At 37.9% G+C, this 21,617-nt stretch overlaps 1 long non-coding RNA gene across 1 annotated transcript; it reads left to right on the top strand.

Moving 5' to 3' along the window:
• The first annotated feature begins 10,063 nt into the window (after positions 1-10,063).
• LOC114678716 (uncharacterized) lies at positions 10,064-21,255 on the top strand. Its single transcript, XR_013418136.1, has 3 exons — positions 10,064-10,222; positions 20,204-20,388; positions 20,780-21,255. It is a non-coding gene; the product is annotated as an uncharacterized LOC114678716 (long non-coding RNA).
• Positions 21,256-21,617: the final 362 nt, after the last annotated feature.

The raw sequence follows: 21,617 nt of genomic DNA, 5'->3' as shown, positions 1-21,617 counted from the left end.
CCAGTAGCCTTGTGAAGCACTTGGCTCAGCTTCTGACAATAGTAAAACTTGATGAATCTGGGTTGGGCAGATGCTGCTGCTGCTACTGCTGCTATTACCACGTGCGGTTGCCATAGATAACCGTCCATTTCCCAGAACAAGAGATGTTTAAAGAGACCCCTCTTTCTTTTTTGTGCCTGGCTACTCTATATTCATTGTTTAGTCCCAGCTTAAAGTATCTTTCAAGAGAGACTTTTCCTGACTCATTCCAGCCATCCTTCTGGTCCAAAATATTTCCCCCTGTTATCTCCATCACATCCCTGTTCTACCTTTTTACTTTCACTTCAATTTGTCCTTTTAGATATGTAACTGTGTGATCATTTGTTTAATGTCTATCTCTCTCACTTGTAAGATGAAGGGGCTGGTTGTGCACTTAAGTGGGATGATCTAACACAGTGTTTTTCAAACTATGGGTCATGGCCCATTAGTGGGTCTTGAAATCAATTCCACAGCTCTTGAGCACTGAAAAACAGGAAAAAAGAGCAGGTACTTTACACATTAAAAAAATGCATATCATATTGTGAAGCTTTTACTTAAAGAGATTCATCTATAGATGGTGCCTGTACACTGGGTTGGGTGTAAAATATATTTTGAACTGTGCACTACAGCCAAAGATTTTGAAACTCCTGGCCTAAAGTGAATAAGATGGGGAATTGGACCAGGTAACCGCTGAGGTCTCTCTCCCCTGAAGCTGGGATCTATAGGTCAGGCAAGGGCATTTGGAACCTAGGGCTAATTCCTCTCCATCTGATGCATTATATTTTTCAATGCTATTTGATTATGCCTGGCTGCTTTGGAGGCGATCTCTCTCTTGTTCAATTAAGCTCATGCTTGCTTTTCAGCCTGCTAAATGAAGCCTTTGATCACAATTGAGAATTCACTGTTTCCGTTGGTATTACAGCTCTAAATTTGCCCATTTCCAACAGCCGCTGATTCTAATTGAAATGGAAGGGCTGTGGGATTTTTTTCTTTGGGGTTTAATTGTGTTTGTCTCCTTATGTATTGCCAACTGCTGGTTCCTTTTTAAGAGGAAAAAGGGGCCGGGTTGGAGAACAGTGTGACAAATCTTTTCTGGGCTAAAGTGAGCAGTAGGTTACAGCCTTTAAGATCTAATGCCTTCAAGGCAGAGAATTGAACCAAAAAACAAACCAGCTTTTATTTCCTTTATTTAAGACTTATGTGCCTTAGTGGTAAATTAAGAACATTTCTGGGTACATTTAGGTGCCATCTTTGCTTTTGTCCCTACAATCTTGTTCCTCAAAGTGTGGTTCATGGACCAGCATATCAGCATTACCTTAGAACATGTTAGAATTGCAGAATCTCAGGCCCTGGCCCAGACCTGCAGCATTTGAATCTGCATTTTGACAAGTTTTTGTGTGATCTATGAACACATTTCATTTTGAGCCCTAGCTCTGGAGGCAGACCAGAGGCTGAGCCTCCTCCATGACTTTCTAGCTTTGTGACCCTGGCCAAGTCTCTTAACTCTAGGGGCTCAGTTTTCTAGTCTGTAAAATGGGATCACAGTGGCACTTGTTCTTGGAATGTATGAAAGAAGACAATGTGGCAGAGAAGTTATCACAGAGATTGGCATACCGTGTTTTGTTGTTATTGCTTTTTGCTGTTACTACTGCTGCCTTGAATTCTGATGTGTGCTCCTTTTTCCTGAACTAGGTCTTAACCTTACCATCCATAGTTCACATACCAATGAATGCCTCTTTCAGAAGCAAAATTGTTGGGTTAAAATCTGATCTCCCTACAAGCAGGTTCAGGGCCTGGAGAGGCCCTATTTTTATCATTGTTTAAATGAATCATTCCAAGGCGAAGGGGAAAAATGTTTTCCCTAACTGGGAGGACTGTTTATCTGAAATGCATTCTCTAAGACTGGAAATTTTAGCCTCTCTGAAATAGTGCCTGAAATGAAATGCACTTCTTGTCACCCTCTGCCTAGACTGTCTAGGCTTCTGCTCCACTGTGGCTCCCCTGCCCCAGTTAGGGATGTGCTACATTTCAATAGCCTAGTTTAGTCCAATCCTCTCAAGCAGATAGAATGAAGTGTTTTCAATTAGCAGAATCTCATTGCTGAGGGCACAAAGAGATAGTTCTCCTGGAGCAGATAAACTAATGAAACATACATTGTGTATTTACTGGAGGAGGAAGCTCCTCGGCAGGGGTTTAGTGTTCCCATGCTCGCTGGCCTGGGACTGCTCTAGCCATGAGCTCATTGTTTAAAGACACCTCGTCCAATCTCAAGATGCATAAATCCCTTCTGCAATAGCCCTGGTGGTGGCCATACAGCTTCTTCTGCACATCCTACGGGACTGACTCACTTACAAGGCAGCCCATATCTTGGTTGGACATCCCTGGTTGTTAGAAGTGTATAACTTCCTTTCTTATGTTGAGTACAACTTTGAGGGCTGATTACTGCTCCCTGTCATGTTTTCCTAAACTCTCACCATCACGGTCATCACTCTTTCTTCAATATCCTTTATCTTTTCCATTTCCACCCTTCCCTTCCCTGTCTCCCATCCAAGTATTAAAAGGCATTAAATGAGAGTGGCATTCATCCCTTCACTCATTCATTGGTTCATGCATTACTCATTTAACAAACGTTTAAGTGTCCGCTATTGGCCAGATATTCTTCAAAACACTGGGAATCGAGTGACAGACCAGGTTCTTGCTCTCATGGAACTTTTTCTAGTGGAGCAGAGAGATGCCAAACAAATAAACTAACAAGATAATTACAGGTTGGCTAGTACTTTGATACAAATAAACACAGAGAAATGATCATGATCATGTGTTTGTGTGGGTGCATGTGTATATGGCGTATGCATCCATGCATGTATGTAAGGTAGGGAGGAAGAGAGAGAGATGGGGATTGGTTGATTTTTCTTTAGATGGAGTGGTCAGGAGAAGCTTCTGAGGTGATTGTTTAGAAGCATAAGCCTAAAAGAGAAGGCAGGATGCCATGCCAAGGACTGGGGAAAGAGCATTCTCAGTAAAGGAAACAGGAAGTACAAAGAGATTCGAATAAGAGAACTAGGTGTGTGGAATAGACGGGAAGAGCCCAGGGAGGGTGGTACATACGGAACAAGGGAGGGAAAGGTGCAAGATGCTAACAAAGAAGGAGGCAGGGCTAGTTCGGAAAGGACTTGTAAGCTAAGGAAAGGAGTTTGGATTCTATTTTGGCTGCTGTAGGAAGTCACTAGAGGATTCTCAGGGGTTGAGGGGCATGATTTAAGTTTTAAGAAGAGCAGTCTGGCTATGTGCAGAGAATGCATTGCAGGGTGGAAAGGCAATAGTGAGAAGACATTGAGGAGGTAGCACAGTACTTGGGTTAAAGAGCCAAGATAATGAATTTCTTTTTCTTTTTCTTTTTTTTTTGAGGTGGAGTCGTGCTCTGTCACCCACGCTGGAGTGCAGTGGCTAGATCTCGGTTCACTGCAACCTCCACCTCCTGGGTTCAAGTGATTCTCCTGCCTCAGCCTCCCGAGTTGCTGGGATTACAGGTGCGTACCACCACATCAGCTAATTTTTGTATTTTTAGTAGAGACAGGGTTTCACTATGTTGATCAGGCCAGTCTGGAACTCCTGACCTCGTTATCCACCCACCTCAGGATCCCAAAGTGCTAGGATTACAGGCGTGAGCCACTGCACTGGGCTGAGGATGAATTTCAGTTATGTGTTTGGAGGCAGAAACATCAGGACTTAGTAATAAATTGTATATTGTGGGTGTAAAAAAACATGTCCTTTATCCTTGAGGCTCGAAGGAATATCTGTGTGTAGGAAAAGAGAGGAGGAGTTAGCTGCATTTGAAAACCAATGACAGTGGGAGCACCCTATTTCTGAAAGCGATTTCATTTTTCACCTGAAGGTGCTTAAAGACATAGCTACTGTAGGGATAAACAAAATATTTCAGAATAAGTCTTAGTGATCTAGTACTACCTTTTTAATGAACAGATTAATCAATAGGGAATAGACAAAACTAAAGTTGCAAAGCAAATTACTGGCAAAGCCAAGACTAGAATCAAGTTCTGATATCCAGGCAAATGCCCTTTCCACTCACTACCCCACACTAAATGAGGGTTCTTGGGCCAGAGTGTTAAAAGGTCATGAAAATAAGATGGGTACCAAGAAGATCCTAGGCATATTGATCATTTGATAGGAAAGGAATTGAGTAATGATAAAATAATTTTTATTTATTTTTCCTTTTTTTTTTTTTGAAAGCCTTCAGTAGCTTCCATTGTATACTATAATCAAGTTTTACAGTGGTGGGAATGATCTCTGTATATTCACCATCTGGTACAGCGCATGGCATGTATTAGGTCCTCAGTAAATGCTTGCTGAATGAGTGAACAAATGTTTCAGCATTAGGGGGCTTATTCATAGGTAATTTTTAAATAGTCTTTTCTGCTGACTAAATGCTTATCTCATTTTGGGCTGGAATTATGTCAAGACTCTTCAGACCAGGGATTGGATAGTCCTGCTCCATTCTAAACTGATTGGGTAACACTTGGATACTAATATTCTTTAGGTCACGTGTTGGATCTAAGGAATATTGGAAATGCTATGGCCAGGGAACTTGGAATAATGTCAAACATTGTTAAAGGAACAGGGTATATTAAACTTGGAGTAGAGTCAAGACAATTGATATGCAAAGGGATGGCTTGTTAAAATGGTCTGATATTTTGGCCTTGACTTACTTTTGGCTTCCCAGAGAGTAGAATGAGGACCAGGGTCTCCAATTTTCAGGAAGAAGGAAAGATTTTTGTTCAGGGTAAGGGTGAATAAAAAATCATAGCCATCTGAATATGAAATATGTTTCCTAGAGTGAGGTAAAGGATTAGTGAGCTGGTTGACATGGGATGCACTCTTGCCAAGAATGTTGTAAAAGGGGTCCCTAATTTTATGGAGGCTGAGGTAGATATTTTCAGGTCACTTTCCAACCTGAGATTCTAAGGCATTTCTAGAAAGTTAGTATGCATGTGTCCATTCATTCCCTACTCTGGTGAGTATACACTGGTGAATAAAACACACCTAGTCTCTGTACATTTGAATTTATAATCCAGTATGGTAGATTAGATTGTTCATTTCCCCCACCATAATTCTAGAATCCTCTTGATCATCAACCTCCTAAATGGCCAAACCCAGTGCCAAACAGAAAGCCAGAAAACCCCAGTTAGAACTGTCATAGTAGAAAGTATAGTAAGATATAACTTTTGTTTTCCCAAGTGAGCTTAATTGTTTAAAAGCCAGCTGGCTCTCAGGGTCCTGATGCTACCTTTTTATTTCCCTACAAGCAAAGTTCTTCTCTGCCCTGTTCCTTCTCTGCATGTCTCAGCCAAGAGCAGGCTCTGTCTCCAAGTAGCTTTCAGTGACAATTATAGTGGATGTGGCTTCAAGCACCAACTTTGCTGGAGCCAGGGAAACTGGTGGTACCGTGTCATCCATATTGTTTTTCAGAGTAGTAACAATGAGACTGTGAAAGCTTCTCTGGCTAGGCTTTCTTTCCTGGTGCTGTACCCCAGGCTGGGGGTACACTCGAAGAAGACAGCCAAGTCTCATTAGATATAAGGAAGTAGGGGCCCAGGACGCACTAGTTCCTCCTGAGCATCGTGTGGTTACCATAATGCTTCGCTCTCTTTTTCTCTTTTTGAGGTGGAGTTGTGCTCTGTCACCCATGCTGGAGTGTAGTGGCTTCATTCAGAATCTGTCCTCTTGGAAAGGAGCTGCTAGTGGGACAACTGCATCTAGGGAGAGAATAGGTTAATGATGCATCTGTCTACCCCATTAATCTTCACTCTTTTTTTTTGAGTTGCTTTCCTGTTTAGACAGATATTCTTTTTTTTTTTTTTCAGCTTCTCTTGATCTGGTTCAATTTACTCCTTAAGTAGTACCCATCAATAAACGGGGCTTGAGTTGCAGGCTGAGATTCTTTCAATCCTTTCTAGGTAATTCTCATCATGTCCATGAAATGATAGGTGATCCCTCATTGGAGCTCACTAACTCTGAACCCTGAAAATATATTTATCTAACTTACTGTCTGTCCAGAGCTCCAAGCTTCAGGTTTTCTCTCTTCTGTCCTTTGGGAGGCTCTAAATGGCCTTTCATCAGGGGTGCCCATTCAATAATTGCATTTGTCTCTGACCAGGAGTGTTTAGGCTTCACAGATAACAAAGAGTGAGAAGGCTTTGAAGTGTTTATTTTGACAGTAGCACATAAAGCAAGGTAATGTGTACAATGACATTTATTATTCCACAAACATTTGTTGGTTGCCATGGTAGCATAGAGGCAGGCAGGCAGGTTCTGGAGTCAGAACAGTTTAAATTTCAGCTTCATCATTTTCCACATATGTAAATTTGGATAAGGCGCTAGCCACTCTAAGCTTTAGCAACCTAACCTGAATAGTACCTACCTCAAAGAGAATTAAGTGAGATAATATATATTCAGTGGTTGGTATATAGTAAGCATGCAATACTTGTTAGGTATAATAAGCGATAGATACTAGGAATATAGGTAGCTAATAGGTATAATAAGCGATAGATACTAGGAATATAGGTAGCTAATTGTCATAAATCTGGAATAACTGAGTTGGAGCAAGGGTTAAAGGAAATGAAACCTCTGGCACAAATTGAGCACAGTGCTCCTAATTATAAATCTCTTTTCTCTAAATATTTGCTTGTTTATCTTTGTGCTGCCCTGGGTCTTTTCATAGCTATTGAGCCCCATCTGTTCTCATTTATATTCAGCTGCTATTTGGAATATAAGTGTTAATTATCTCTTTAACACCTCACTGCTACTAATTCTGAGTACTCTGTATTCTTGGTTCCTTTGGTTTGCCATCTGCCCAGGTCCCATACTACTTGTCTTCATGATCTCTTCTGTTGTTTTAGTGGTTCTTGACTCTCTTTTAAAAGGAACACATTTAAAATAACCTCCTCCAACTATTATCTTTAAATATATTTTATGATTATAAAAGTAATTATTATCAAAAAGTTGTAAAAATACATGGAAAATAACCCTGTTTTATAACCCTTTGACCTAGATAAAACAAGGATTTATATGTTAAATATCTTTTCTTCGAGTATTTTTTCCCTATATATGTGTTTAAAGCTTAGTATTACACCGTGTAGCAGATGAGAATTTGTAACTACAAGTGATGAAATAATCAACTCAAACTGGGATTAAAATGAAGAAAGAGATTAGCTTACATTACTGAAAATCCAGAAGTAGCATAGAATTTAGGATTCCCTTAACCCAGTGGCTCTGCCTCCATTTTGTGTCTCTCAGCTCTGTTGTCTTCTCCTCCATCAGTTTCTGCTTTAATTTATAAGGCAACATGGCTTCAGCAATCCCAGGCATCACATCTGTACACAAAGGAGGCCAGGAGAAGAAGGGTTGTTTCTTCCTATTGACTCCCTTAAGCATGGAAAAACCTTTCCCAGAAGTTCCCAGCAAATTGTCATTCATGTCTCTTTGGCCCCTGTTGAGTAATGTGCTCATTCCCGAACCAAGCTGTAAGAGATTGGTTTACCAAGATGGCCTAGATCCATGGTTCTTAAATTTGACCACACATCAGCATCCTTTTGAAGACTTTTGAAGCCTTGTTAAAACATGGATTTCTGGGCTCCACCTCCAGTGTTTCTGGTTTAGTAGATCAAGATGGTGCCCAAGAATTTGTATTTGTAACAAGCTTCCAGGTGGTGCTAATGTTGCTGGTCCAGAGGCCACACTTTGAGAACCACACCGGCTTAGAGAAATTAGAGCCCTTTTGGAGATGAGTTCAATCTCTCCAAATATTTTGTGGCCATATAAAACAGAAAGAATGAACTGAATGGTGGGGAGAAAATCAAAGTGTCTATTACATCCTTGACTATTTCCGCCTTATCATAAAACGTGCTTTAAATGTATGGGTTTTATTGGTAAAATAAACCGTGGTTCTTTTATATAAGGGATTATATTATTTAACCAGTCTTCTGTTATTGGACTTGGATAATTTTAGTATTTTGCTATTATATATTACATGGTAAGAAATGTCAATGCCCACAATCATTTGTGTGCTTCTCTGATTATTACCCCCAAGTACATTCCTAGATGTAGAACTGCTCTTCTGGCTATTCTTATCTCACTGACTCAGGGCTCTTTTTTCAAGGGAATACATGTTTCATAACCCCCCACCCCACCCTCTGCTTTCTTAAAGAGCCAGACCTTTATATCTTCTCTACATTGACAAAATCAGTTCACAGAACAGAACCGGCTGAGGTCAGGATGAGGCGGAGATAAGGGAGACTCAGGAAGTAGAAAGAGCAGCACAAGGCCAGACCCGTGAGAGTGCAGGGCTTGCTCAAGGAGCTGGAAATCTGCATGAGGATCCGTGGAGTAGTGAAAGGTGAACTTGGAAGGGATACTTGGGACAATCTGAACCAGAATCTTTCTTTCTGGGTTGTGTTTTCTAAACTTCAGTCATTTGCTTTATAGCAATTAGAATTTTTGTCATATCTGTTTCACTTGTATTATTATAATAGTTTTTTAGTCAAGTCTATTATGTTAACTAATTTTTAAGAGAAACTTTGTATCACTAGTGTTAATATTAAACTGTTATCAGTTACCACACATAGAAAAATAACATATTTGTGATAATTTTATTAAAATTTTAACTCAATATTGTTGCACAAGTTCTGAACTGGTAACCTGTTCTCTCTTTGTTACGGGGAAGATGTACATGTATTAAGAGGTGTTAAAAATGAACCATCTCCAAATATGGACTGTTTTCTTGATACCATTAGAAAGATTAAAGAAAGAATTGCAAAGAAAATAACTATTTAGTATAAAATTTTGCACTCTGTAAAATCACCAGCATTCCACTCTCAGGACATGAACTAGGTGAATATGTCTCAAACTTCGGAACTCCCTAAAGAGCTTATTAAAAAGATCCACTATGGATTTAGGACATCTGGGGCTGGTGGTGGAAGGCAGGCCTAGGGATCTGCATTTTACCAAGTCTTCAGGCCATTCTCATGTTTACCTTCGTTTAAAGATGCACATACATTGTAGAAAACTACTAAGCTATTCTCCTCTCATTTTTAGAAAGCATTTTATTTAAAAATAACTAAACTTGTAGAAAAGGGGCAAAAATAATACAAAGTCTTTCTGCTATACCCTTTATCTGACTGATTGTTAGGATATTCTCATTCACTTTATCATCCTCTCTCTCTCTCTGCATGCTCTGTCACCTCTCACTGTATTGTCTGTTTTTCTTTCTCCATATAAATAATATGTATGTAAAAATACACATATGTAAAAAATAGCTATGTATTTTCCCCTGAACTATTTGATAATAAGTTAAATACACCATGCATTATATTTAATACATGGTGTATAATACAGGAAATACACCGTGTATTATAGAAATAAAATACACATTTTATTTCTATACTTCATTGTGTATTTCCTAAGAATACAGATATTCTCTTGTATAACTACAGAACAGTAATTAACTTCAGGACATTTAATATCGATGTGATGTTTGTCTCTCTATAGTCTCTATTCCAATTTTGTCAACTGACAACAACTATAAATCAATACAGTAATAATGCCCCATATAATGGTTTTGGCCTCCAGTGTAGAATCCAGTCTTTGGTCACATGTTTTATTTAATTGTTACATATACTTAGTCTTTAACCTGGAACAGTTCCTAAGCCTTTCTTTATTTTACAATACTGACGACTTTGAAGAATGGATTCCTTTGCCTCTGTAACAGAATACTCATTATTTTGGGTTTGCCTGATATTTCCTCACATAGAGCCTCATAGAACCAGGCTATGCATTCCCAGATGGAATACTCTGTAAGTGATTTTGTGTCCGTCTCAGGGCATCACATCTAGAGGCACACACATTCATCTGCCACAATCTGGTGATTTTAATTTTGATCGCCTGGTCAAGGTGTTGTCTGACTTCTCTGCTGTATAGCTGGATTTTTTTTTCCCTTGCAACCAACAGATAATCTGGGGGAGGAAGAAGCTTTAGAGCTAAGCAAACATTCTGCTCTTCACTATAAAGCAAAGATCAGCAATGTGGAAAAATGGACTGAACTGAAGGGAAAAGGTGGCAGAAAAGTCAGCTAAGAGCCTATTGCCGTAAACCAGATAGTCTGGGAGCATCTGAGCAGAAGAGCCGCTGAAACCATGTGAGTGGATGTGGTTGCCCAGACAATCCTGGGTCTCAGTCATCATTTCCATAGATTATTTGATCTATTATTGTAAATGAAAATTTTGTGTATTTTGCAGTTATTGAACTAGTGCAAATAGTGTTCTACATATACTAATCATGTTAATTTTTTTATACTAAAGGAAATAGATATGTAAGTTAATTATGACAGTCATATTATTTACTTATCTTTATTGATTTTTTTTGTCAACTAATTTTTTATCAGGTACCAAGAAAAATGTGCTAAAGTTTCCTGCTATGATGATGCATTTTTCTCTTTTCTTTCTGTTTTGTCAGCTTTTGCTTTATCACTTTTGAAGGTATATTTTATGCATACTTTACAACAATCCTTTTATGCCCTTATATGCAGAGAGTATGTTTTGTGAACAGTATATAAGTATATTTTGCTTCTTCATACAGTCTGACAATCAATGTCTTATAATTGAGGTATTTGTTCAATTTACATTTAATTACTGAGATTGTTGTGTTTAATTATATCTTGCTATTTAATTTCTATTTGATTTGTTTTTATGTTTATTTTTGGTCAAATAATTATTTCTGCTATATTTATTCTATTCTATTCACTTTTTAATTAGATATTGTTTTATTATGCTTTCAGTGGTCTCCCTAGAAATTACATTACATATCCTGGATGTATTACAGATTCTTTTAGAATGGTATTTTTCCACTTTCCAAGTGATGCAAGAACCTTACAACAGTTTAACTCAATTTACCCTTCTCACTTTTTGTGCTATTCTTGTTATATATATATATATTTTAAGCTCACAAAATGACTCACTAATCCTCTGTTCTTCCTTTTGTAACTTCTATTAAATACATATTTCAAATTCTTAGTATCATTTATACTATTTTAAGTTTTAAAATTTTTATTTGACATTATTTAATAGAGTCCAGGTCTTTGCCAAATATCTGTATTTTTATTTACTATTTTGAACATATTAACCATAGTTCCTTTAAGGTTTCTGTCTGATACCTTTACTACCTAATCATCTGTGGATCTGTTTCTACTAATCCTTTTCTCTTGATTTTGAGTCATTTGGTCCTATTTCTAATTTCTTTTAATTTTAAAATATTTAATTGTCAAATAAAGATTTGTTCCTTTTAAAATCATCCCTGTTAATTTTTTCTTTATTTCCCACAATGGATAAAAGTTGTAGAAGTTCTAGATAAAGTTATCTTTCTCCAAAGAGTCTGAATTTCTCCTAGCAAGCACATAGAGTATGGGTGAATCATCTTGATCTTGTCATAGTCTTTCCTATGATTGACCTGTTTGAGTTGCCCTTACTCTTAGAGGGTGGTTGTTATTATTCCCTAACAGCCCTTAAGGTACCTCAGGATTTTTTACAAAGACCTGTCCATCTTGATGGGGCTTGAACTCCAATCTTCATCTTTTCAGTACCATATGATGGCTGAAATATTTGCTCATAGTTTTTGGCTTCCAGTTGATTTGATTTTTTTTTTCTACTGCTTGGCTTGAAGTCCCAATCGCATAATACAGTTTACGATGTGATCCATAATTTAAGAGGAATATGGTCCCAGTGCCCAGACTCTATTGTCTCTGGGATTTCACCCTCAGATCCCAGCTGCTTTGTCAGTCCTGAGTTCTGGCTTTTACCTATTCAGCCCAGTAAGTTTGCCATTTTCTTCTCAGGCTCTATTCACCTGCACTATAAACTGGAAAATACTGTCAGGGAAAAAAGCCAAGATGAATAGCCCCTGCTATGGTTTGAATGTGTCCCCTCCAAAATTCATGTCGAAACAGTCCCCATTGTGGTGGTATTAAGAGTTGAAGCCTGAAGGAGGTGATTAGGCCATGAGGGCTCTGCCCTGATAAATAGATTATTGCTGTATAAAAGGGCTGGAGGGAACGAATTTAGGCCTTTTTACTCTTCTGCTCTTCTGCCATGTGAGGACAGTGTTTGTCTCCTTTGTGCCCTCTGCTCCCTGTGAGGACACAGCATTCCTCCGCTTTGGAGGATGCAGCAACAAGACACCATCTTGAAAGCAGACAGCAAGACCGGGTGTGGTGGCTCATGCCTGTAATCCCAGCACTTTGGGAGGCCGAGGTGGGTGGATCACTTGAGGTCAGGAGCTCAAGACCAGCCTGACCAACATGGTGAAAGCTCGTCTCTACTAAAAATACAAAAATGAGCTGGGTGCGGTGGCTCACACCTATAATCCCAGCACTTTGGGAGGCCGAGGCGGGCGGATCACTTGAGGTTGGGAGCTCGAGACCAGCCTGGCTAACATGGTGAAACTCTGTTTCTACTAAAAATACAAAAATTAACTGGGTGTGGTGGCTCACACCTATAATTCCAGCTACTTAAGAGGCTGAGGCAGGAGAATTGCTTGAACCCAGGAGGCGGAGGTTGCAGTGAGCTGAGATTGGGCCACTGGACTCCAGCCTGGGTGTTGGAGTAAGACTCTGTCTCAAAACAAAACAAAACAAAACAAAGCAAGGCAGACAGCAGCCCTCATCAGACATCAATCCCATTGGTTCCTTGATCTCAGATTTCTCAGCCTCCAGAATCATGAGAAATTAATTTCTATTATTTATAAATTATTCTGTTTGTGGTATTTTTTTATAGCAGCATAGATGGACTAAGATAGCCCCTTTCCAGAATCTCTCCAGAATCACAGCTTTTCATATTTTGCCTGCATTGATTGCTATACATTGGGTTCTAACAGTTTTTACAGATTTTGTGCAGCTTTTATAGTTGTAGTTAGCAGGAGGGTTAGTCCTGTTGACACTTCTTTATCAGAGCAGGGCTTGGAAGTTTTATATCAATTTTAAGTGAAGAAATTAAAGTTCAGAGAAGTTATGTAAATCGCCCAGGGTCAAATAGCTTGTAAATGGCAGAGCTAGGATTTAAACCTAGGTCTCTGTGACTCCCAAGCCTATGTTCTTATCCACTATAATTACTATATTCTTTTCATAATAGTTACTATGTATTAAGGGCCTATTAGGTGCTAGGGAGTGTTCACTGCTTTCTGAATTATATCTTTCTTTATAAAAACCCTATTAAAGACGCTATCCCTACTTTACAGATGTGGAAACTGACCTCAGAGTTCAAGTCTCTTTTTCTAGGGTATTCCATATATGGATTTGAATCCAATCCCTTTAGACTCCAAATGTCCACCATCTACCACCGTTACATTAGAAATTGATTATTATGCACGTGAATGTGGCCAACTACTTCTCTGAATCCTGGCATTCTAGTTTGTAAAATGTGAATACCAAATATTCTTTGAACTCTCTAATAAAGCTTTGCATTGCAAAGGATATCATGGATGAGAAGACAATGTAAAGCTACATGGTATTTCACAGAGGCAAGTGTTAACTGATGGATGTTTTTTCAACTCATGCTACGATGTTACTAATTCAAAGGTAAATTTATCTTTTCCTCTGCACACTGTAATTTTTCTAATTTTTACTTTATTTGACTTGATTTTAATAAATATTTATTCAACAGCTATTATTTGCCTAGCACCCCAGGAGAAACAAATATTGGCAGTTCAGCCTATGTCTTCTACAAGTCTAATAATCTCACCAGAGAAACAAAGATCACAAGCCTGAGACCATTATAGTGTAACAGTAATAGAAATAAATAGACCAAGTGCTATGTTAAACACAAACAAGCACTAAAATATGTGGCAGAGACACTTTTGTTGGTGTTCAGGAATGGCAGGAAGATCTTAACACTCAGAAGTCAGATTCTATAGTTGGCCTGCCTGAATTAGAATCCAAACTCTATTGCTTCTTAACTATATGAACTTCAGCAAGTTTCTTTCTTTCTTTTTTTCTTCTTTCTTTCTTTCTTTCTTTCTTTCTTTCTTTCTTTCTTTCTTTCTTTCTTTCTTTCTTTCTTTCTCTCTTTCTCTCTTTCTTTCTCCTTCCTTCCTTCCTTCCTTCCTTCCTTCCTTCCTTCCTTCCTTCCTTCCTTCCTTCCTTCCTTCCTTCCTTCCTTTCTTTCTTTCTTTCTTTCTTTCTTTCTTTCTTTCTTTCTTTCTTTCTTTCTTTCTTTCTTTCTTTCTTTTTCTCTTTCTCTCCCTTCCTTCCTTCCTTCCTTCCTTCCTTCCTTCCTTCCTTCCTTCCTTCCTTCCTTCCTTCCTTTCCTTCCTTCCTTCCTTTTCCTTCCTTCCTTCCTTCCTTCCTTCCTTCCTTCCTTCCTTCCTTCCTTCCTTCCTTCCTTCCTTCCTTCCTTCCTTCCTTCTTCTCTTTTTTCTTTTTGACAGAGTCTTGCTCTGTCACCCAGGCTGGAGTACAATGGCGTGATCTCGGCTCACTGCAACCACTGCCTCCCATGTTCAAGCAATTCTTGTGCTTTGGCCTCCTGAGTAGCTGGGATTATAGGCACATGCCACCATGTCTGGCTACTTTTTGTATTTTTAGTAGAGATGGGGTTTCATCATGTTGCCCAGGCTGGTCTTGAACTCCTGACCTAAGGTGATCCACCCGCCTCAGCCTCCCAAAGTGCTGAAGTTACTTACTTTTCTAAGTCTTGTTCTTTTAAAAATGGAGAAAATAGTATCAACTATCTAGTAGGGTTATCATGAAGAATTTATGCATGTAAATGTTTAACACAGTGCCTTACTAAATACAGACTTTCTGTAATTCTTATTATCAAATTTAAAATATTTATTAATTATTATTACTGGGTATTTGGATGATGTTAGAATTTGGTTTGAACAGGTGTAGAGAAGAATTATTTAGGAGGTAGAATTGTCTGTAGAAAGACGAGCCCATTTTCCATAGTGCTAATTAGATATGGGCAGGAGGAGGAACTGCTAGACACATTTATGACCATTTAGAAAAAAGACTATTTAGAAAATGGTCTTTGGCCCCTTCATTGCATTTGGCACTAGTGTCACTAATCTCTTTGCTAAATCAGTGCTATCACCTGTGGATATGAGAGTTGGCAAGGAAGAAGCAGGGAAAGTAGGCAATGATATTTTCCCCTAAGGTTCTCACTATGCCTTCTCTGTTTCTAGTGGGGTCTTACTGAAAGCTTTAGAATTCCAAGTTCTTTCCTTGCCTTCTCTCTGGCATTCCCATGGGACTGAGGGTTGCTTGTTCCGGGGAGTTAGGTTCACTTGTCTGCAGGGTAAAGTCTTATATTTTTTAATATATATATTTATAATGAGTAGAAAGATGAGTATTCAGCTTTCTAAATCTACAGCTCATAGAATAGCCATATAAAAAATGCCCACCCTTATATTCTCATAATGTTTAAAACTCACTGAAAGACAAAGTGGCTCACTGGATTTCAGCTTCTGCAAATGTTAATGCTCTGCTCTTTCCCCCACTCCATTACTTTAAGGCTAGCAGTATGGCTACCACATCTGCACTGGCTCCGATCTCTAGTACAAGTGTCCTGAGGAGAAAGAGGCAACAACAGAAGCCCTTTGCTTATGAGAAGCTGAAAAAAATCAGCAAGAACTCACTATTAGGATAGTTGCTTACCTACCTCCTCCTCCTCTAATCATAGCACTGGTGAATTATAATGTAAGAAATGTTCCCACATAAAACTGTTATTCCCTGGGGATTAGAAGTTAAAGCTTAAACATAAAGAGTTGTTTTGTGGAGTAAGGAGGATTGACAGTGGTGTTCTGGTTGCCAAGGTCTTTGCACCTCCCCGCTTTCTCCCTTCTCTGAGCTTCTTTGGGCTGACACAGATAGGCGTTTGGGTTTTTCCTGTGTTTGAAGCCTGGCAAAGTAGCTGGTCGTCCCAGGGGTCAGGCCAACGTAACAGTATGTTTGAGAGCATGAGTATTTCAAAAGAAAAACAACATCGAATTTTTATCATAAGCAGAAATATTAGGGAAAATATTAGTGAAATATTGGGGAAAAAACACCTCCAACCCAGATAACCAAGAATGCCACATTAACCTAAAAATAGATTGGGGAAGATATTAAAATTATGAAACAAGAACAAGCAATCACAAAAATAACCAAGCAGAAATGTAAACTGTTTCCCCTGGGGGAACTGAGCAAAGTATATAGGGATCTTGCTATATTATTCTGTACAGCTATGTGACTCTACAGTAATTGCCCTAAACATTTCAATTCAAAAAGGTGAAAGCTCATTTCATATTGGAAGGGTTCATGAAATGCCAAAGAAGAAAGAAGAAAAGCCCCACACCTAGGAATATTATAGTGATGTTTAAGAATATCAAAAACAGAAAAATTACAAAAGTTTCCAGAGAAGAAATCACATACAAGGGAATAAACATAAGACAGATTTTTCAACAGAGCCCCAAATGCAAGAAGACAATCAAGTATTTAAAAATACTGTTTAAAAGCAAAAAATAATGAGAGAATAAGAATACATCTTAGTAGCTTAAAGCATATGTAAAACAAATGTGATAGGTGTGTGGAGACAAGATCAAATGTTGTTAGAATATGCTAAATTTCTTATTATATATTATATGTTATAATTGGAAATAAGAAATTATAATTGGTAATAAGATAGAATTAACACAAAATATATAAAAATATATAAATATATAAAAAGAGGAGTAAAAAATCACAAATAATGTAAACGGTCTAAGCTTCCGGCTTGAAGATAAAGATAGACAAACTAGTTTTAAAAAGTCCAGTTACATGCGGTTCACAAGAACCACACCTAAAGTATAATATCACACACAAATTGAATGTAAAATAATACATTTAAAAAAAGACATATCAAACAAAGACTAATGAAAGAATGCTGGAATAGTCATATTCACATCAGATTATAAATAATAATAGACTTTATTATGTAATAACATTGTATTATAAATAATGTAAAAATATAGAATAAAAACAGAAAGATTTATCAGGGATGGAGAAGATCACTACATAATGATAAAAGAATCAATTCGCCGAAAGATTCAACAATTTAAATATAACACAACTGTTTAAAAGAATTCGATGCAAAAATTGGTCAAACTTCAAGGAGAAATTGATAAATACACCATTATCATGGGAGCTTTTAATCTTCGTCTGTCTTAATTATTGTTAAGAAGACAAAAATATCCACAAGGGGGTAGAAGATCTGAACTATCCAATTAATAAGCTCAATACGATGGACATATACAGTAGATCAAACAAGTGCATCATAGTGACATAAACAATGTAGATGGACTTTACAATACAACATGAAGTGAAAAAATGTTCTAAATAGTCACATACAGCATGCTACTCTTTATGGTGTTGAAAACCAGGAAAATAAAAATAAATAATTTTTAGAAGTGTATACAGATGCGATAAAGCAAAGAGAAGCAAAGAAAGGATGAGCGTGAAATTCAGGACAATGATTACATTGGGTGGGTGGAGAGGAAGGAGATGAAGTCCATGTCGTTAGATATAGAGTTTTGTCAAAATCCCAGAGTTTATTGAGGGCTGGCGGTTTATGTGTGCCACTAACATGGTTAAGATGAGTTAATTAAAGAATTAGCCACATAAATAAAAGCTGCCCATCCATTTAAAATATACTTCATTTAAATTATTTTGAGGAAAATGGTGCTGTGAGGACAAAGATAAGCAGCAATGCGCTGCCTAAGAAAGTCAAAGAAGAGTTGGAAAAGGTGCTTCTATTTGAGCGGCTACTTCAAGACTCAGCAGAAATTGATCATGCATAAAAAGGAGGAAGGTCATTCCATGCAAATGAAGTAGCATAATGGAAGCATTAGAACAGAGAGAATTTGGTGTCTGTTGATGGATTTCCAATAGGCCATGCAGTAGTTAATGAGAACCTGCCAGAATGGGGAACGTGAGAATGGAAAACATGAAATGAATCTAAGGAATCACTGGACATAGAATCGTTTTGATGACAAATCAAGGAGAATAACAACCAGCACTCTGTCTACCACACAATAGGCACACAGTGAAGGGAACTGGTTGTTTCTACTGCTGATCATTGAGGGTGATGTCTGAGTTTCTAACTTGGTAACAAAATAGATGTTAATAGCATTTTCTGAGATGACATGGGAAAAAGAAGAGGTTCTGGGATAATTGCAAATCGAGGCTGTTTCAGGTGTGCTAAGTTTCAGGTACAGTCAGTTCTGTTAGAATGTGACATATGTGTTCCTAAAAATCATCGTGCCACATAAAATTGTACAATAAAAACCACAGAGTTTAAGGGGAGAATGAGGTTCAGAGTACAACACTTGAAAATTAATCAGTGATATATTAAAAAAGAAAATAGTAACCTTGCAAAGATGATAGCATAGTTTTACACATGTTGGATGGCTAAAAAATTCTTAAAATCTGCAGTAAATATAACATTTTACCTTGCAACAGACCTAAAGTTTTGCTTATGAAAGTGAGCAACAGAAAGATTGCAGCTTGTGAATTACTGTGAAGTGGAGGGAGGGCTATCTGAAACTAGAGAAAGTTATGACACCAGATGTGCTTACATGTGGCTCACAATGTACATGGTCAACTGAGGTAGGTGGTAGATGTTTGGGGTAAATTCATGTGTGCATTTTGTGTATTCTTACATGCCTCCATTGAGTAGGATGCAGTTTTCTGAGTTCACCTGGTGTTTCTTGCAGAGGACATTATTTCATAAAAGCAAATGTGAAATTTGTGATATGTTGGAATTGCTCCCTAACAAATCAATCATATTGCAACGCACTTTCAAAACAAGCATTATAAAAGAACTGACTCTACCGATACTGAGAGGCAATTAGGAGAGAGATAAGGTATGCCAAAAGTCTTTAAAAAAGTTATGTCTCTTAATCCAGCAATGTCACCATTAGGAATTTATCCTAAGGAAATATTCAGAGATGTTGCCCATGAACAAATAAGAAGTATTTTAGAATAGTGAAAAACTGAAAGAAGGTTAAGGTCAACAATATAGGTTGAGTTAAATAAATGATGGTTATCCATTACTGGAATATTATGTTGTCATTAACAATCAATTTGGAGAAGGACATATTTGGGAAGTGTCATGTTCCACAAGCCTTTTTAAAAATGGAATATTAGTTTTGTGAAACCTATAAATATACACACATATAGAACAAATACTGAAAAAAAAATATTTTAACTTTTTCTTTGCATGGTGAAGTTTTGGATGTTTTATCTTTGTGTCTTCCTGTTTTTCTAATATTTCAGCAATGAAATATTGAATTTTTCTAATTTCTGTTTTTCTAATATTTCAGCAGTGATTTAAACTAGAAAGTACAGCTTAGCTTGATTCAGGACACTTTTGCTATCTCTAGGATTCATCTTTCAGCTCAACTTCACCATAGTGCCTTTGTGGCCAGGCTGTCCCTCTCCACCCTTATAGGAGCTGGGAGAAGTCTGCTGGCTCATGTCTAGCAGAAAAGAGACTGTGTATATTTGTATTATTATGAGAAAATCCACTCAATGTTTAAAAAGCATGAGGAAGGGCATTATTGATGGGCAAGGTCACTGAAGTCAAAGATAGAAGTGTGTCCAGGAGCTGGGCATGGTGGCTTATGCCTGTAACCCCAGCACTTTGGGAGGCTAAGGTGGTAGGATCACTTGAGCCCAGGAGTTCAAGACCAGCTTGGGGAACATAGTGAGACCTTACCTATATTAAAAAAGGTACATATACATATATATATATATATATATGTGTATAAATAATACATGTAAATTTCATATAAAGAATATGTATATAAATTACCAACATACACATATACACATGAATATATGAAGTATGTCCAGTGCACCTGGGGAGAGAAACTAGCCTGGGATAGCGAGACACACATACATTTTTTTTCCTGCAGCAAGAGGGCTGTGTGTGGATGTGGAAAGATTGCTCCATTTCCTCCCAGCTCTAATACTCTCTGATCCTCTAGAGATGGACTATGCCTCCACACCCCATGCTAACCTAATTAGCATTCTAAACAGGGATGTGTTTGGTACATTTAATTTACATCACTCATTCCGGAAAATGTAATACTTTTTTTGTTGTTCCACCTTTAGGGAAATCAACTGGACATTATCCTTCAGCCTCCAGAGTGTCATTATCATTAAATCTATCCTTGGCCTTCTCCAGCAGAGTGGTCTGTCTCTTTTCTACATTACCCGCAGAGTTGCTATGATGATCTGCAACGGGGAATGAACCATGCCCAGACCACAAGGAAGGGAGGAGGCATGCCATGTGTGAGGTGAGGAGTGTCTGAGGCTGAAGTTCTCTGTCAAATATGGTGCATTACGTCGTGTTGAATATCCATCAATACAATCCTTTGTTTACTATGCTCTTTCCATGTGCTGGTGGATTTAAGGGAGGAAGACAGTCCAGTTGGAAACATGACTGGACGAATGAGGTTTGGTTAAGAGCTTGTTTATAAGAGTTGGTCAGAGAGCAAGATGCCTATAGTCAAGTCTTTGCAGTGACTCTTAAGTGTTTTGTGGACCAACTGATGTTCTTCAGGCTCATTAGGGATATTAGGATAAAGATTCTTAGACTCCAAAACCTACTGAGTCAGAATCTTGAGGGAGTGGCTCAGCATTTTAAATATGTTTTCTCCTCTTCCCTCCCCTTTATGTCCATTGAAGTAGGAGAATTGTTGGTTTCCAGAGGAGGCTTCATGGAAGAAGAAAGATCTGAGCCAGGTATAGAGAGGAGCAGGAAGGACTTTCCAGGTACAGGAGAGCTGGCACAAAGCCAGAAAGTTGTGGAGCAAGAGTTGTGCAGGCAGTGTGCAATTCGGATGGAGCAAATGGTAGTACCTGTTTGTTAATATGCACAGTAAGCCTAAAAAAGTGATTGAGACATGATAGTGGAAAACCAATCAACAGTTCTCTATCACTTTGTTTGTTTGATGAAATACATAGGACTTTTTGTATTTATCAGCACAACACATTGTACTAAGCATGTGAAGACTTTGATACCACCTCTTAACTCATCTTCTACCTGGCAAAACTCACGTTTTCAGGAAATTAAAGCAATCAGTGCCATAATCTTTTTTGTTGTGGTATTCACAAAAAAATTTAACAAGCATGCATACGAGCAAATGAACTACTTAAAGTATTAAAACATTGACATATATGAGGAAAACAAAGTAAAAATAAGTTTTTCACAATTAAATTTTATCTTTGACAATGAGTTTTAGCTTTTTCTGTTAGGTGTCTATTCTACTTCTACAAAAGCAAGAATATTCTCTGAAAGAACATGCATAAATAAATCCTGTTATATTATATTGTTAAATAATAAAAGAAGTGACCAGTTCTGACATCTCATTAATATGTGCATGTCACTGCATCATTGCTTTGCATTTGCTGTAATCACAGATTTGTTGGTGCCATGAATGTTTCTCATAGTATTCTTATTCATGTAAAATGAATAATGTAAAATGTAAAGTGATGTAAAATTTCCATGTAAAATGATGGAAAT

Source organism: Macaca mulatta, chromosome 6, assembly GCF_049350105.2.
Source record: "Macaca mulatta isolate MMU2019108-1 chromosome 6, T2T-MMU8v2.0, whole genome shotgun sequence".
In the NCBI taxonomy this organism is placed as follows: Eukaryota; Metazoa; Chordata; class Mammalia; order Primates; family Cercopithecidae; genus Macaca; species Macaca mulatta.
The sequence above is the reverse complement of the archived record's forward strand: the minus strand, read 5'-3'. Positions and strand labels throughout refer to the sequence as shown.